Consider the following 13912-nt stretch of genomic DNA (forward strand, 5'->3'; position numbering starts at 1 on the left):
GCCAGAGAAGGCACACACACGTGTACAGATGTGTTTACCCATGTACAGGTGTGCATGCACGCACACAAACACATTGCAGGCAGGCATGTGGCCACCTCAGGCAGCGGAGGACCCCATCTCTGGGCCCTGCTGACCCGGGCAAGGCCCCACTGTGATGCGTGCCATGACCTCACAATGTCACTGGTGCTTAGCACCAATCCGCTCTCAGGCCTGCCTCTGTGTTCTACGGCAGTTACACGTGCACAGTGGTATCAGCTACACACGCACAGTGGTATCTGGGAACAGTTTTGTGGACTCAAAGGTTTTCTACCTGAGAGGCATAACGCAGGCCAACTGATTCATCAGAATCAGGTGAGTGCGACCTGCTCTCTTCCCTCCAGGCTGACTTGGGGACAGTGGCTATGCTGTGGGCGGTGTTGGCCTCTGGGCAGCTACCGAGGAGGGTCATCCCTGAGCACTCACCGGTCGCCCGTTCTACACTGCCAGTGTAGACGATTGGCTCTTTCGTCCTCATGGTGGCTTCATAGAGTGAGTGCCATTCCCTAGTGTAGCCATTCGACAGTGAGACGTCTGGGGTCAGAGAGGCGGTAACCGGCCTGGGAATCCAGACAGGACCGTGGGTTTTGCTCTCAGCCCTGCAGTGCGCTGTGCTGGAATTCAGGCCTGAACCCTGTGACTTCCCTGCCCTAGATCCCAAGTCTTCCCAGGTTTCTCATCCCGATGGGGCAGAACCTGGCCCTGGCAGAGCAACTGGGATAGATCCACTGTGGGTGGGGGGGATAGGAGGGTCCTCAGAACACCTCTGTGCCCTAAACTGGGTCCTGATGGTGGCTGTGGGCCTCACTGAACACACATGGTCCCTTGTCCTGGGGAACCTTCTGCCTTGGGTAACTGTGGAAAATGAAGGAGCCCTGGAGGGCTGGCTGGGGGGAGACCATCTTCCCTTCTGTTCAAAGGGGTCCAGGCACTGGGGTTCTCCCCACGTATTTCTTGCTCTGTCTGGTCCTCTCGAGGCCTCGCCCTCCTTTTTCCCCAAGTGTTCCCAGGAGGGACGGTCCATCCAGGTGTTCTCCAGGACCAAGGACCCACTGTCCTTCCTCAGTGACATGGGAAAATGAAGCCCCCTCCTGTAGGGACACCTCAGAATGGTGGAGTCCAGTCCCTCCCCGAGTGAGGGTTTCCCCTAGCACAATAGATCATTTTCATCCCCCAAACCGAACACCCTCCTGCTCAACTGGCATTATTCCTAAAGTGGCTTCTCTGTTCAAACTGAAGGGCCACGGGAGCCAATGTGATGAGTGGAGAAGAACAGAGCAGTCAGGAGAGATCTTGTTCCCTGTAGGAAACTGGGCATCTCTGTGGTCCCTGAGCATCCCAGGAGGCCGATTGTATAGCGACCTCTGGTCGCTGACCTCATTCTCCCTCCACATCCCTGGAATAGCCCATCATGGGCCTTTCACCCTTGGCAGGTGGACACTATTCAACCTGCTGGGACAGGTGTGTCCCCATTTCATGGCAATTGGGGATGACGGGATTCTCTGTCCAGGTCCCACTGTCCTCAAGTCCTTGGGATGATGCCCACCCTGCTTGGGACTGGAGACTCCAGACACTTATGCAGGTGTGGGACACTAGGTCTGGCACCTTTTTACCTGGGGAAGGTGATGGAATCGGGGTTACATGGCCAGCCAGCATCTGGGAGCCTGGCGAGAACGGTTCGGGTGTTCTCCGAAACTCTCAAGTACAAGGTAACTTTTAGATGATTTTGTCTCACAGGATGATAATCATAGAGGATGCAGATAGTTTGCGGGCACAGGAGTGAGAGAATATCATCATGAACTATGAGAAGGTACAGGTCGGTCTGCTCCTTGGAGGGAGGCCTCTTCCAGTGCGCCCTGGTCAAAGGGTCCTGGGCTCCCTAGGAGCACAGAGTGGGCACAAGTGGCTACTACCCCCAGGCCCTTGCACCCTTTGCCTTGGACCCCTCACCAAGCCTCCCTCTGGGTTACAGGGACACCGAGCTGGGCTGCCAGACGACATGAGGCCTGAGCCTGTTGGAATCTACAACAACATTGATCGCTTTGGGATTGTGCAGTGAGTCCTCTGTGCTCCCCTCACCCCTGAAGCACCTGTCTCAGCTCAGGGATGGGTTTGCTTTTAGAAAGGCCTTTCCGAGGCAGGACTCTCTCGCCGGGTCAGGCCAACCTGCTTTCCAGGGTCAGAACTCCTCTCTGGCTCCCCTGCAGGTCCAGCCCCAGGTTGCTGTTAGGCCAGAGGTGTGGGGCCCATCTAGGGAACGGGTGGGAATGGAGACTGGGCTAGGTCAGGCCCCTGGACTCTCAGCAGTTCTGTCCCCAAGTCACCACAAGAGGAGCAGGGCAACCTGAGGGTCTGGCCATGTCTACTTGGAAACAACCCCAGTGAAATCCAAGGGTTCTGGCTACAGGGTGAGGGGACGCCTGGCCTAGCCTCAGGGCTGTTGTCCAGCAGGTCTCTGAGGGCCCACCGGCCCCTGTCCTCCCTCATTTCCCTAGAGCTACAGCCCTCACTGTCCCCATGGAGAAGGGGGAACGGCATGAGAACAATGGGATCGGTGGCCCTAGGAGAATGGAGGAGAAGATGGGCAGGGACCTGTTATGGGCATCTCACCGTGGGGCCAGGGAGGCAGCCGGGCTTGTGGCTACAGACCCTGGGTCTGGTGCTGGGAAAGGAGCTGGGGCCACGTAAGAGGAGCCCAGCCAGGAGTCCATCCCTTAGGGATCATAGGATGGAGACACAGAGGATGCCGGGGGAGGTAGGGTGGGAGGGAGCTGATGAGCTGTGCCACTTCTGAAACGCAGGGTGTGTGGGTCAGGTGCAGGGAGAGGCAGGTGGAAGCTGGGAGTCAGAACCTGCAAGGGCCTTGGGGCTGTCAAGTGGGATGGGCCCCTGGTACACCAGGAGTACACCGGGCAGGTCTCAGGGCAGGCTCCCTTGACCCTGGTGGGGTGATGTGGTCACTCCCTGAGGGACTCCTGTGAGGGCCCTGTCGCCCACCCTGGGCGGCCCCCATCCCGTCTCAGGCCTGACCTTGCTCAGCTCCAGCAGAAAGCACCACCTCCAGTCCAGGACAAGCAGCCCCATTGTGCGGCCTGACCGCCCCCCACGCCAGGGGCCCCAGTTACTCTGGCCAGGCTGGACCCGCACTCCTTCTTCTCCTAGCACCTGCTCCTCCTGGGAGTCAACCCCACAGGAAGCCCTTTGTCCTCCCTTCCCTGTGTCTTTTCCTGGACTGAGCCCTGAGCTAGATAGGGACAGAGCCTGTCCTTTCTGGGGGATGGCTCCCAGTCTAGGGCAGCTCCAGGCCCTGTGCAGGTCGTCAGTTCTGCCTGGGTTTTCTTACAGTGAGACAGAGCTGCCTCCTGCCACTGCTCGGGAGGCTAAGGTAAGAGCCTGATGCATGGGGAGGGGGCTGGACCAGGGATGTGGGGACTGGGCGGGTGGTTGTTGAGGCAGAGGAGGCAGCTGGCCTGGGCGGTGGCAGGTGAGGACAACACGATGTCCCTGGGAGGGGCAGCACTCCCTGCTGGACCTGACCCCAGGTTGCTATAACTTTGGCAGCTTGATAAGATTCCAAAGTGAGAACCACAGTTGTGGCTTGGGGATGGCTGCCTGCCTGTGTCAGGACCCCACCTAGAGGCTGGGACCTGACCTAAGACTGCTGTGTCTGTGGCCTGAGGATGGCACGTCCTGGGGTCCCAAAGCCAGCCCACTGGTGCTCATTTGCTCAAAGGCTCTCAGCCCTTAGGGTCTGCCCTTCCCTGACTCCCTCCAGCTGGGTCCACCAGGGCTCCAGAGCCCAAGACCCAGCATCCACGGGCGGCTCTGGGAAGCCTGGCAGCTTCCCTAACTCCAACATTCCTCATTTGACAGCAAATGCGGCGGGAGATAACACAAAAGAGCAAGTGGATGGAAATGCTGCGACAATGGGAGACATATAAGAACAGTAAAAAGGTAATGTGTGGAGGGAGAGGCCCCCAGAACCACTTTCTGCAGAGACAGGGGACAGGCACCCCTGGCTATGGCCTGGCGCCATCAGCCTCTCAGAGGGCGGGTGGCACACTGTCCTCACCCAGAGGACTGCGGGCCTGGTCGGTGGTTTGCCTGCCTATTTATGCAAGCGTCACCTTGCTGGGAGGGAATCTGAATCTAGGACTGGAAACACCCAGAGCTCAAGGCTAGGGATGCCCTGGTGACCTAAAGGAAGGAAAAGGTTCAGATCAGAGTCCCGACTCTGAGTGCCCATCCACTCTTTCAATCCTGGGAAGGGAGACTGTGTCCCAGCTTAATGTCACTTCTAATGAGGAATCATGGGGCCAAAACCAACCATTTCCAGAATCCTCGGGCTCTGCTCCTCACTGGGGTCGCCCCGTGGCCTGTGACACCAGGTTGTTTTGTGCCCACAGCTGATAGATCGAGTATATAAGGGCATTCCCATGAACTTCAGGGGCCAAGTGTGGTCGGTCCTGCTGAACATACAGGAAGTCAAGTGGAAAAACCCCAGAACATACAAGGTACGCTCAGCCAGAGCACAACAAACAGGACAGGCCGTGTCAGGAGCCCAGGTCTCCAGCTGGAGGGAGCATTAAGCCCAGCCTGGGGGGTGGGTGGGATGGTCAGATGCACATCCTGGGCACGGACGGTGACATAGTCACCACAGACAAACTCGGCTCTGGTGACCCTCTCCAGCTTCAGTAACAAGCCAAAAAGCAGCTTTGTGCACAAGGAAACCTTCCTGCTTCCCTTCCTTCCGGAGTGCTGACTGTGGGCCAACTGCCATTTGGGGCAGGGAGTCTTCCATCTGTTCTGAGGCTGCTTCCTCCTGTTGGCCCTGCCCTACAGGTCATGAAGGAGAAGGGCAAGAGGTCATCTAAACACATCCACCAGATCGATGTGGACGTGAGCAGGACATTAAGGACTCACATCTTCTTCAGGGATCGCTACGGAGCCAAGTAAGCCTATGGGAACCACAGGGTCTCAGCAGACATGGAGTGAACGAAAGGGATGGGGGCTTCCCCGGAGAAGAGGCCAGGGTCACCTAGGAGGGATGACAGAGCTGCCAAGACCTCCCCTGACCCAGGGAGCAGCTGGCACCATGAACTGAGCACCTGGTTCCAAGCCCTGGGCCAGACTGGAGCATGTGGGGCCAGAAATGAGGAGGACCCTGTGGAGACAGAAGTCAGCAAACAAAATCATGCACAATGGTGAAAGGTGCTCTCCCTGACCCACGGGGACCCATGGTAGGACCCACGGGAGGGTGGCAGGATGGAGGGCCCATGAGCCTCTCCAGGCAACACTGACAGCACCAAATGCTGGGGCAACTAGGGGTCCTGGAAACTGTCATCCTGGTCTGCTGGGAACATGACATGGCACAGCCACTTTGGCAGCCAGTTTGGCAGCGACTCACAAAGCTCAATGGACTTGAACCACGTGTCCCCAAAGTATCACAAATATTGAACCCACTGATTTGAAAACTGATGTCCACATGAAACCTGCATGCCACGTCCACTGCTTGATTCCTCGTCACTCACACAAGGAGCCTTCGGGGACAGTCTTCAACATGGGAATGGGGAGAGCAAGGCTGGTTCTCTCTCCAAACGGAAGACTCAGTGAGAAAAGGGAAGGAGCCAGTGATGCCCGCACGAACGTGGGTGGATCCTAGATGCATTTTGCTGAGGGAAAGAAGCCAGACCCAATAAGCTATCACGTAGGATTCCCATTCCTGGGCCATTCTGGAAAAGGCCAAACCATAGGGACTGACAAGCAGTCTGGGTGGCCGGGGGCTGAGGGATCAGGGAGAGGCCGGGTGCATAGGGGCCACCCTGGAGACTTGGAAGATGAAGGAGTTGCTTCAGGAGGGGCTGGAGCAGTAGCCAGGATACTGCCCATTGGTTTAGAACCACGGAGGAACTGTACATCCAAAGACTGAGCTGGCGTGTGTGCAAATTGAAAAAAAAAAAAATTATTCAGAGTGAAAAGGATCAGACAAGTCACTGTACAACTGGCTATCTGCATGTCACAGATGTGGATTTTCCTGAAACATTCCTCAAAGTCAAAGACCCTGAAGAGCTCACTGCTTATCTGGTGAATCATCTGAACCTGAAATGGGATTTGTTGTTAGGCTTTGTAGACAAACTGAAACTAACGGCATCTGCACAAAACAAACAAAAGCCACCTTTCTCTGTTTCCTAGGCAGCGGGAACTATTCTACATCCTCCTGGCATATTTGGAGTATAACCCGGTGAGTATTCCCAGCAGTGATGTTTCCAGGCAGTATTTCCCTGTTCACAGGAGTGGGTGTCTGGTGGGGTGCTCTCGCTTCTTTTAAAGTTAGTATTTGTGAGCCACCAGGATATAGGAGGTAGAACTCCAGATCACTGCTGGCATAAACCTCCAAGCAAGGGGATGGTCTCAAGGAGTCAAGCTGAGACACAAAGGAGTCGGGGCCTGGACTCCTGGTGTCACCTGGGTCTGACCACCACTTCAAAGAACAAGAAATGATGCCCTCCTCCTGGGGCTGCCCCAAAGCCCAGGAGCTTGGCAGGGTCACACGCAGGACGGTGCCATCAGGAGACATTTTGGACAAAGTGCCGAAGTGCCTGATGGACTTGGCTCTTGTCATGAAATGAATTTGCACCCTGAGGAAGCCTCTTCTTCAGAGGAAGCCTCCCCAGTCACCTCTACCCTCTCCAATGACATGAGTCCTCCCAAGAGACCTCAGTCCTCCCAGGTGATGTCCTTTCACAGTGACTCTGGCTCTTGCAGGAGGTGGGCTACTGCAGGGACCTGAGCCCCATCGCGGCCTTGTTTCTCCTTTATCTGCCTGAGGAGGATGCATTCTGGGCACTGGTGCAGCTGCTGGCCAGTGAGAGGCACTCCCTGCAAGGTAGGTGGACAGCTGCCCATGGGACCTCATACAGCCAGACCCAGGGACGGCCACCCTGGCCAGGTGATCTCAGCTTTCAGCCAAGACACCTTCCTTGTGTAGCCAGCTCCTTGGGAGTCTTCAGGGTGTCTTTGCTGAGGGTCCCACAGGAGTCCGTGGCTGACCCCCAAAGCCCAAGTCAGATGCCTTTCATCCCCATCAGCGGAGGGCATCTCATCCTCCCCGTGGCCACCCTCTGTGTCCTGCTGCCACGCCCTCTGGCTCTGATTCTGTGTAGCTGACTCTCCACCCCCAGAGTCCTCCTGCCCTCCAGCTGCCCAGGCTCGTGCTGCCCTTGGTGCCCACAAATGGGCCGACCAAGCCCAGATGGCAGCATCTCCCCATCCCGTGTCCCCTGGCCCGACCCCACTTCCAGGAGACGACCAGGAAGCCCAGCACCCACCCTGTTCTGGCCGCCATGTGGTGGCCTTAAGTCAAGCTTGCCCTTTTTGCACCCTGGTCCAGGAGGCCTCTAGGGAAACCTGCAGCCAGACTCCAGGGGATGTTCCTGACCCACCTCCCCAGGGTAAAGGCTGCATGGTGAGGTCACCAGATGGGAGGGTGAAAGGCCTTGCGGTTTGGGGGCCTCTCCAGCTGCCCAGCTCTTCCAGCTGATGGCTCCACATCTTGGGGAAAGGGTCTGATTTCATGATGGACTGGGGGTTTCTCAGGATTCCACAGCCCAAATGGCGGGACAGTCCAGGGGCTCCAAGACCATCAGGAGCATGTGGTCCCCGCGTCACAACCCAAGACCATGTGGCGTCTGGTGAGTTTATGGCGTCTGGTGAGCAAGCTTGGGCTCTTCTCCAGAGGCCCTGCATCCCGTGGCGCTGGTGACTGGCTGAGTCCCAGCCACTGGCTGACCTGGGATGTCGGGTTCTCCATGGGCCGGGAGTTGGTCTATAGGACAGAGGCACAGGGATGGGGGCCCAGTTCCAGCAGAGCAGGGCAAAGGGCAGTGTGTGCACCGGGAGTGTGGGAAGGGGACGGTGTTGTGGGGAGCCCTGGACATGGCCCATTGTTCTGCACTAAGGGAAGGGTCTGCAGAGGCCCTGGAAGAGGGAGGTTTTTAGGGCAGCCCAGGGGGCCCTGAGCACCTCTGTTCCTCCCGTCAGGACAAGGAAGGTCTTTTCATGCAGAGTTCCTCATTAGGCTGGCTTCTCCAGATGTTGAATGACGGGGTAAGAAGGCACAGGGAGACCCTGGCTCAGGGACCCTCCTTGCCCTGCAGTGCCCTGCTTCCCCAGTCCGGGGCTCTGGCTCACCCACAGCCCACAGGAGGCTCCGCCCACAGGGGGGCCCTCACAGGACACCCAAGCAAAACCCTCTGCCCAAGAGGGGTCATCCCAGGGCAATGACTGGCGCTCAGGACCAGCCTTACAGGCAGACTGGGCCAAGACCTGATTTGGGAGGGATCAGGGAAGCCTCAAGCCCTGGGCAAGTCCCTCTCTCCAGGAGCCACACCCCCACTGCAATGAGTGCCCCCCATGAGGAGCTGCAAGACCTTGTCTGACCCAGCGCCCTGGAGGACTCAGGAAACCCTCATGGAGAAGATCACTGACTCTGGGGACAGAAGCCCCAGTGGGCTCAGTTCGAGCCACCAGCCCCAGCCTGGAAGGGCTACAGTCTCCCACACCTGCTATCCCCACAGATCTCTCTTGGGCTCATCCTGCGCCTATGGGACGTGTATTTGCTGGAAGGAGAACAGGTGTTGATGCCGATGACAAGCATTGCCTTTAAAGTTCAGAGGAGTAAGTCTACATGTGCCCAGTGGGGCCTGGGGAGCCCTGGAGTCAAGGCCCCGACTTACCCAAGGGCAACTTCCTCACACTGTCCCCATGATCCTCTGTTCTGGCCCAGAGGGAGGTCTGGGTGGGCTGGGCAGGGCCCAGTGACACCGAGCCCGTCCCCCACATGACCCAGATGAAAGTCAGGAGTGTTGTGAGCACTTCCCTACCCACTTCCCCCGGCCACAGTCTCCTGTGCACATCTGAACCCCTGGGGTGGCCACAAAAGATTCCCGCATCGCCTAGTGGGAGACTGAAGTGGCCATGGGGTATCAGCTGTGCCCCCTCCCAGGGAACTCTCCTGGCCTGATGTCCACCCTGTCCCTAGAGCGCCTCATGAAGACATCCAGGTGTGGCCTGTGGACACGGTTTCGGAACCAGTTCTTCCATACCTGGGAGTTGGATGATGACTCTGTGCTCAAGCATCTTAGGGCCTCTATGAAGAAACTAACAAGGAAGCAAGGGGACCTGTCACCCCCAGGTGGGCTCCAGTGCCATGTCCCCTCCCATGTCACCCTCTGGGGCAGTTAATAATGGGAGAGTCCCCGAGACCCACAACCCTACTACCTGGGCCTTCCTCTTCACCTTTTCTTCCTCCTCTTCCTCCTGGACTCTAAGAAAGTACAGGAGGCCCACCGGTCCTCAGGGCAGGCGCTCAGTGCGTGTGTACTGGATGTGTTGTGCCGACAGGAGGAGGATGTGGGCAAGACCCTCCAACAAGCCCCCTCCCACATTCCACAGTGTCTCTGTCTCCCCATCACAAGGCTGTCAAGGGCACTAAAGAAGCCAGACCCATTTGTGGATAACCCCAGGCCTCCCTGCAAGCACCCACAGCCTCAGACAGCAGCAGAGGCCCCTCACTCCTGCACGCTCCTCCAAGGTTGCCAGGACAACCAGCCTTGAGCCAGGGAGACAAGGGAATCGGGTGTCCCTGACCCCAGAGCATTCAGGGAGAGGGCACAGGCTGCACCCCAGGCGAGAGCCAGAGCCCAGAATTCAGGCAGATGTGGGAACGGTCAGTCCTGGCATGGACTGGGCAGCCCAGGAAGGCAGAGGGTGACCCACCTCCAGGTCCCGTCACCCACTGTGGAGATGGGTCCCCATGTGAGGTGACAAGGGGCTGTGTGGCATCCAAGTTCCCTCCCACCTGAGTTCTCACTGGGGGCTGTATCCCTGGTCCAACAGCCCTGGGACGAGGGTGTGTGGTAGGAATCCCCCAGCCAGTCCGAACCCTGGGGGCAGTCCTAGGAGCTACCTGTCATGCCCTGACAGCTTCCCCATGCCAGGTGGCACACACCTCTCCCTCTGGGATCAGCAGGCTACAGGCGTGTCCTCAGTGTCAGGCCCCGGGGGCCCCACAGAGACCCCGAGGACTCCAGAGACCCAGGCAGGTGGGGCCCAGCCGGGAAAGGCCTGCATGGGCTCATTAGAGACGCTGACCATGTCTGTTTTCCTTTCAGCCAAACCCAAGCAAGGGTCCTCAACACCCAGGCCTGTGCTGGCTTCACATGGCAGGATGATCCTCTGCAAGGGGGACAGACAGGCCCCTCCAGGCCCACCAGCCCGGTTCCAGCGGCCCATTTGGCTAGTTTCCCCACCATGGGCACCTCGTTATTCCACATCCTGTCCTGGTGGGGCTGTCCGGGAAGACACCTACCCTGTGGGCACTTGGGGTGTGCCCAGCCCAGCCCCGGCTCAGGAAAGATCTCAGGGTTCCTGGAGATTCCTGGAGTGGAACTCGATGCCCCGGCTCCCAACGGACCTGGATGTAGGGGGCCCTTGGTTCCCCCATTATGATTTCGAACAGAGCTGTTGGGTGCGTGTCCCTTCTGAATGTGTCCTGGACAGCCCCGGGACTGTGGGACAGGGCCAGCTCGAGAAGCCCACGGGGACCCTGACACCAGGCCCTGCCCAGGCCCATCAGGACTGAGGGAGGCAAGGAGGTAAACCACTACAACAGGGCACCCCATCTGCGGACAAGAGACTTGCACCCAATTTCTAGAATGGCACCGTACCCCAGGAGGACCAGCTGGCCACCTGCTGGCAGGCGGAACACCCTGCGGAGGGGGTGAGATTGATTTTCACTGCACTGAGCCACAGTGTGGACATGGACTTCCAGCCCTGCACTGCACCCAGCACTGATTCCAACCAGGACACCCCCGTCGCAGCTAGGGACGAGCAGCAGCGCGCTCCCACCTCAGGGCCTTGCCTCTGCCGCCTCTACTTGGAAAATTCTCAGTTCCCTCCAGGCTTCTAGAAGCATCTAGGGCAGGGCTCATGGCTGGATAACTTCCTGAGGCTTAACAACCCAAGCAAACTTCACGGCCTCATTTTATTTTTTGTTAAACTTATGAAAATTTATTAAGAAAGTGTGCAGCTCGAAAGACCTTCACAGATGGGACACACCAGCCCCCAGATCACAAAGCCAACCATGCCCAGCCCCTCCCAGCACCCCCAGCCGTGTGACCAGCTTTCTGAATTCCCACAACACCGTGTGCCTGCCTTTGTATTTTCAACTCATAGACGGTTAACCCCTTCATGTTTTAAAATAAATGTTTTCTGTTGAAATTATTTTAGCTATAAAAGATTGAAAAGGCACTACAGTGGCCTCCTATACCTTCCATCCAGCTGCCCCTAATAATGACGTTTTGCAGTACCATGGCACATAAGAAATTTAGACTGGGTGTGATGGCTCACACCTGTAATCCCAGCAATTTGAGAGGTGGAGGCAGGACGTTCAGGTTCACTTGAGTCTAGAAGTCTGGGACCAGCCTGGAAAACACAGGTGGACCCTGTCTCTAGAGAAAAGTCAAAGAAATTAGCCAGTCATGGTGGCATGTGCCTATAGTCCCACCTAGTCAGGAGGCTGAGGCAGAACTGCTGGAGCCCATGAGTTCCAGAACACAGTGAGCTATGACTGCACCACTGCACTACAGCCTGGGTGACCGGGTGAGACTTCCCCTCTTAAAAAAAATTAGTAATTTAACGTGGGTATAATCCTATTAACTAAATAATAATGTGAACTATTATCTAAGGTTATTAAGGCTGGAATCATCTCATTTTTGCCTAACTTCTCATACCTGTCCCAAGATCCCACTTCAGACTCACTCTCTGCCTTCAGCTCATGTCTCCTCAGCTTCCTCCAGATGGTCCAGCAAACACACACCTGGGCTGAATGGTAGAGCTGATTGCTCGTACACAAGGGGAGACCTGTGGGCAGGGGTTTTCAAACTTATACAGCAAATGAGTTTTCCATGGTGTTCTGGAAAGCGCCCTTTGAGAAACACTTTGACAGTGAATCCAGGCTCCAGTATCCATCAGCTGCTCTAGTGAATTTTGTGGAAGCTCAGTGAACACCTGCTCTGCAGGGTGCATGGGAAAGGGGTGAGGATGAGTAAGCTGCAGATAAAGAAGACAGGACACAGGGGGTCTGTCGTAGCTCTGTCCCCTGCCTTCAGCACTGATGGATCCAATCCAACTCTTAGGGAATGGTGGCCACCTGCTGGGCCAGCTCCAGGCTCTGAGGATCTCAGAGTGAGTGACGCAGAGCCAGGCTTTGCCCTTGGGGAACTCTCCAGCATACACCTCCCTCTACCCTCCCAGCGCCCTGCAAAGCAGGCGTCAATGTCATTGTTAATGCACAGAGGAGGAACCTGACTGTTAGGTTGATGGGTTTTCCAGGGTTGCACAGCTTCTAGGAGACAGGTGTGACCCTGAGGACAGAGCACAGAGCAGTGTAATGCCAGGTTGGAATGAGCTGTGATCTGTGCCATGTAGAGGCCTAGGCCAAGGTGGGAGTGACTGATGACCAGGTCAGCCAGGTCACTGAAAACACTCTTGGGTCCTCACCTGCTGGCTCCCAGGAGTCCGGAACTGCCAGGAGAGTGGTGGCAGGTCCCCCATCCTCAGCTGGGTGTGCCCGGATAGAATAGCAAGACGATGGCCCATTTCCCCGGCCATTCCCTCTGGGCGCCGCTGTGACCTACTCATTCCAATCTTGTGGGAATATTTCCACACACAATTGCAAGTAGCAGTGGACGTGGTGAGAGGCGTTTGGACATGGGATAGGCAGTATTTTGGAGGCAGAGCCTCCAGGACTCGCCGACGGGTTAGCTGCGGGGCTTGAGCGGGGAAGGAGAATCGAGGATGATGTGTTCAAATCGGTGCATTCACTTCCGCTGTGCCACGCCTGTGCTGGGCACTGGGAGAGACAGATGAGCACAGGAGTCCCGGCCGGGGGGAGGTGTGGGAGGAAGCCCAGAGTGTCTACTGGGAGCTGAGGGCTTGTGTCCACCTCAGCGCCATCCAGGTTCTCTGTATGGACAAGTATAGGCTGAGCTGCCTGGAGGAGGAGCAGCTGCTGTTGGTGGTGACCAGCACGTTCCGGAATGGAGACTGCTCTGGCAACGGAGAGGTGGGTGGCCTGAGGTCTGGATGGTCTAGAGGGTTTTAGGGTGCAGGAGGACCCAGGAAAGGGTCTGGGGGATGCAGGACATCCTACGGACGGCATTTGGGAGTCAGTGCTCAGGTCACTCCGGGTCACTCAGGTCATTTGCCGGCCTCTGTCATAATTATTGCCATATGAGAGTGCGACCTCTCCTATGACATATTTTATGTATTTCTGTGAATGGCCTACTTGTTCGTATGTACAAACTCATGTTTAAAGGAAACTTCTATCACTCTCACAAATGGAAAGCCAGCAAAATATAAATTCAATGAACACAAAATGGAGTCAATGAATTTTAGCTAGATACTATTCCCTGACCAAGGCCTGCTGGAGGTGGTACAACCAGGGTTTGAATTGAGATCTGCCAAGCTTTTGAGTTTCTTCTCTTTCCCCCACACCGGGGCTCCTGAGTACTGCATTACTGACATCAGGGGCCAGACAGTTCTTTGTGATGGGGCTGTCCTGCGCCTGGCAGGATGTTTAGCAGCTTCTCTGGCCTCCACCCACTGGAAGCCAGGGGAATGCAGAAGGGGCTCCTCCTTCTCCCATTTAGTCCTCAGGACAATATAGGACATAAATGTTGTGTCTTTTATTTTATAAATGAACAAAATGAGACTCAGAAAAGTTTAAGTGAGTTACCTAAGAACACACCGACAGCAAGAGGTAGAACTAGAAAGTGAACACAGGTGTCCACATGGGACAACAACAAAGTTCAGG

The 13912-nt window shown here is 56.5% G+C and overlaps 1 pseudogene; it reads left to right on the top strand.

Moving 5' to 3' along the window:
* The first annotated feature begins 1774 nt into the window (after positions 1 to 1774).
* On the top strand, positions 1775 to 11319 carry LOC139359580 (TBC1 domain family member 3B-like; annotated as a pseudogene).
* Positions 11320 to 13912: the final 2593 nt, after the last annotated feature.

The sequence above is a fragment of the Macaca nemestrina genome, chromosome 17 (assembly GCF_043159975.1).
Source record: "Macaca nemestrina isolate mMacNem1 chromosome 17, mMacNem.hap1, whole genome shotgun sequence".
NCBI classification, from domain to species: Eukaryota; Metazoa; Chordata; class Mammalia; order Primates; family Cercopithecidae; genus Macaca; species Macaca nemestrina.